Below are 4,625 nucleotides of genomic sequence, written 5' to 3'. Positions count from 1 at the left end.
CCTCTCATGTGGGCAAGGATTAAAAATTCCACTTCTGCTATTCAAGTAAATGCCTGGGCGCCGGGAGCTCTTTAAAATCGCTCTTTTTTCAGCCAGACATAATCTACACTTCCATTTTCTATTGAAGTACGCTTTACATTTCTGTAGAATCTTCCACTTTATGCTGTACTCGGTGATGCTTTCTTTCAACGACCATACGTGCTTGGCCAGGGTTGTGGAGTTACGTCTCTCTGGGATCTTGAAAGAGGACTTGTGGTTGCTATAGCGGGTTCTGAAAGGACCTTCAGTTACTCCCACGTACTTCAGCACGTTTGGTTGCCCTGTAGCTGTTACAACTGCCTCGTATATGACGGTCTCCGTGTTACAATGGCCATTCAGTGGACATGTTGTGTTAGCCCAACATGTACATCCTGCCTCTGTCTCAGGCGTGGGCCTACCAACTAAAATCATTTTTACACTGGGTACACAGCTAAAGGAAATTCTCAGGGTATGTTTATTGAATATTTTGTTGAACATATTTGTACGGGGGATGTGCTTATTTACTAAGTTAAGAAAAATCTTGCTTACCCGGGTTTTAACACTTAAAGCAAAGGGCGGTGTGAACCACAACACTTTCCGATGACGCTTTCTCTTGGAGGGATTAGGGTCTGGAGTATAACTAATTCTATCCTTGGAACCGCTGGCGACCAGAGCCTCATTGTAGTATGGGGTGATAGCATGAAATATCTCTTAGCTGGAGATAATCTGGAGATTCTTCTGCTGGCACCCTCTATCGGGTTCTTGAAAACTATGGCTGAATGATAGGAACCTGTATTAATGTATGATAACTTCTTGTTTGGCTTCCTAAAGGGTCTATATATATATATATATATATATATATATATATATATATATATATATATATATATTATATATATATATATATATATATAAGGTCCATCTACTGGTTGCATAGCCATGACTTTTTGTACATTCCATCAGCTAATGGTGAACATTTCAACTCTTGCACAATTCCATGCTCCCACAAACAGCTGCTGAGTTAAAAAAAACTATACATTTTCCCCTTAAATTTCTGTATTTTTTATTCTCCATGTAAAAGTAAATTTATTTGCTAATATATGAAAATACCTCTATGCTTGTACATATAGACGCAATATTTTTTTATCAGGAAGATTTGGTTGCTCTTTCTAGCAACTCGAGGACCAGGTAAAGACTCTCTCGTTGCCTCGTCTCGTTCCATTCGTTACTTGTTGTTTAGTCCCGAGTTGGATCTGATTGAACAGATATGATCAAAGACGTCCCAACTGTGACCATTCCGTCTTTCTTTCCAGACACAATGGACTCTACGTGTAACTCACAGGATAGAGGTTTTTCTATTCTGTATATAAAAAAGTTTGGCGACTTTTTCTAGCAGGCCATGCTACCACATACAGGTTCCGCCGTTGGTCTGTCTCAGTAGTAATTTTGTTGTTATTTAGCCTCAAGTCAACCTTGATACAACAAACCTATGTTGCTATGAAAAATATCTCTGGTTATTAAAGAAGGGTTTTGTTAGGGGAGTTGACCAGGAAGTTATTGTTCGCAAACAGCAGCAGTAATTTTCTTCAGCTGAATACACGTCACCGATTGGTTAAAATTATCGAAATACGACAAACAACTTTAACACGAAATCTTTATATATAAAAGTAAGGTTGTCTCCTACGATTTAGATTCCTAACTACTCCCACATTTTGCGGTGCAGTGTAACCAAAAGCGGGTATCTTATAGTCGTGATTCATATCGAGCCTTTCTGGGTGCGTCTACGATGAGTCTACGATTTAAAAAAAAAATTACCATCAATTTTTTTCCATTTTAATGCATATTTTCGCTATTATATAAGGGAAGTAATTCTATAAAAATGTCTACGATGAGTCAACGATTTAAAAAAAAAATTTACCATAATTTTTTTTCCATTTTTAATGCATTTTTTGCTATTTTTTGGCTATAACTCTCTAAAAATGCTTATATAGTTATTTCCCTTACAAACCCGAGCAACACCGGGCGATACTGCTAGTAACTTCTAAAATACAAAATTTTGTCAAAAACGTTAAGAGCAAACCCTGTTCTATGTGATACATTCTACGAGTATCCGAAGTTCCAAAGTGTTTAGTTTAAAAAAAATTAATTAAAAAATCTGTCGGTCAGATTGAAAAGATCCATAAAAATAACAAGAAGTAAAAAAGATATAACAAAAGCAATATTTTTTGGTGAATTAAAATTTCAAATAAAAAAAATTTATTAAGACACATTAGTAGTTTCTCATTTTTTTTTAGTTTTTTTTTCTCCGTTTCTGTTCGTTTTAGTTTTTTTCTGTTTGTATTTTCTTTTCGTTTATTTTACATTTTCTTTTTGTCTTCAGCATTTTGAATGAAGAGTTGTTGGGTTTTTTTTTAATTATAAATCGGAAAAATAGAATTAATAAAATTAGTAAATCGTCTTTTGTTCATTCTGTTTGTAAAAGGGTCCGGAAAAAAACAGTCGACAGCATTTAAACATTACCGACAACCTTCCACCATTTTTTCACATTTATTTCATCAAGACACAACCGTAAAAATAAAAGAAAGGCTACTTTAACCTCTATTTTTTCGTGTTGTGGACATTAAAATCAAAGGTATTGAACAAAATTCAATGAAATTAAAAGTAAAATGAAGCAAGCCCAATGATTTAATAACACCAGTTTATAAAAATAAAAATTAAATTGTACAAAAGTACATGTTGGAAAAGTGAGGAGAGGGGAGAAATGGGAAATAACTCTGTTAGTAAAATTATTCAAAATGCCTTCATATGCCACAGCTATATATGTTTATACGTATATATGTATGTATATATGTATGTATGTATGTATGTATGTATGTATGTATGTATGTATGTATGTATGTATGTACGTACGTACGTATGTATGTATGTGTGAGTGAGTGTATGCATATATATACGGATGTGTGTGTATATATTCAGTATATACGTAGTTGAAGCCGTTTATTGTGATCATTTTAGGACGGATCTTTTTTTAGGCTATATAAACGTCTTGATAGCATTACGCAGAGAATATAACAATATAACAGTTTGATAACATTATCTATGATCACAATAAGCGGTATCTACTACGTACATACATGCATATATATTTGTGTGTGCATATGTGTCTATATACATATATAATATATATATATATACATACATTTATGAATATGTATAATATATATATATATATATATTATATATATATATATATATATATATATATATATATATATATATAGGTAAAAAGTAAAAATAATTACAGACATGGACAAGAACATGAAACACCACAGAGACGACACAAGAACCACAGGACGGGACATTCGAAGCCCTCAGTCATCAGTCAAGAACCAGATCATCTTAGCAATTTCGGCTGATTAATCTTGAGATTGCTCCGATATGGCCAGCCCGCAAGGGAAATCTAAGCCAAGCGCATTAGATCCCCTGGAAGAAAGCTTCGAATGTATACAACACGAGGACGGAAAAACGAACGAAGTACACGAACAAAAATACAGAATACGTGACACCAATAAGAATACAAAACGTAAAAACAATAACGGTAAAAATAAAAAACAAAACGAAACCAGGACGTAGGACAAGGGTCTTCGACAGGACGAGTTGAGTATGGGGCTGGCTTGTGAAGTTGTGCCTAATGGCCGCAGGGAGACGAACATATATATATATATATATATATATATATATATATATATATATATATATATATATATATATATATAAGATATATATATATTATATATATATATGTATATATACATGTACACGCACACACGTGAGTGAGTGGTCAAACAAAAGAAAACGCACTCAATACATTAATAAGAGTTACATAATAATTTTAAATAGTTTGATAAACACACACAATGTATATGTGTGTATATATACGTACACGCACACACACATACACACACATACACACACACACACGCACATATATATATATATACACATATATACATATATACATATAATAAATAGCTGGCTTTTGTGTCGGGCAGAATTTAAAAAAAAATTTTTCCTTTTTTTTTTGTTTGTTGCTCTCTGAATTTTTGCCTGATGAGAAGATAAGAGTGCTCCATATTAAGCTCTGTGTTATCGTCCAACACTGTAAAACAGCAAGAAAATCTTAGGGTGGTGATAGCAGTGCTGAAAGTGAATCTCGTGAGAGCAGTTTCGAATTCGACGTCTCACTTTGCTGCATTGTTTGTTTTGTTTGGGTTTTTTCATTCTTTTTTTTTTATTTATTTATATATTTTTTCTCTTTATTCCTCAGTTTCCAATTTTATAAAACATCTTGGGAAATTTTTTTCTTTTTTCTGTAAAATCCTCTCTCTCTCTCTCTCTCTCTCTCTCTCTTTCTTCCCTAATATTGTCTCATTCTTTCTTTCTCTCTCTTCCTCTCTTTTTCTCTCCATTTCTTTCTATCTTTCTCTGCCTAACTCCCTAACATTCTCTCTCTCTCTCTCTCTCTCTCTCTCTCTCTCTCTCTCTCTCTCTCTCTCTTTCCCTCTCTTTATCTTTCACTCTCTCTCACACTCACACTCACGCTTTTT

General features: G+C 33.6%; 1 long non-coding RNA gene across 1 annotated transcript; it reads right to left on the bottom strand.

Moving 5' to 3' along the window:
• Positions 1-2,421: 2,421 nt before the first annotated feature.
• Positions 2,422-4,406, bottom strand: LOC118762029. Its single transcript, XR_004997815.1, has 2 exons — positions 3,848-4,406; positions 2,422-3,182 (listed from the first exon to the last, which is right to left on the bottom strand). It is a non-coding gene; the product is annotated as an uncharacterized LOC118762029 (long non-coding RNA).
• Positions 4,407-4,625: the final 219 nt, after the last annotated feature.

Source organism: Octopus sinensis, unplaced genomic scaffold, assembly GCF_006345805.1.
Source record: "Octopus sinensis unplaced genomic scaffold, ASM634580v1 Contig19514, whole genome shotgun sequence".
Classification (NCBI taxonomy): Eukaryota; Metazoa; Mollusca; class Cephalopoda; order Octopoda; family Octopodidae; genus Octopus; species Octopus sinensis.
Note: the sequence above shows the minus strand (reverse complement) of the source record. Positions and strands in the feature narration are given on the sequence as shown.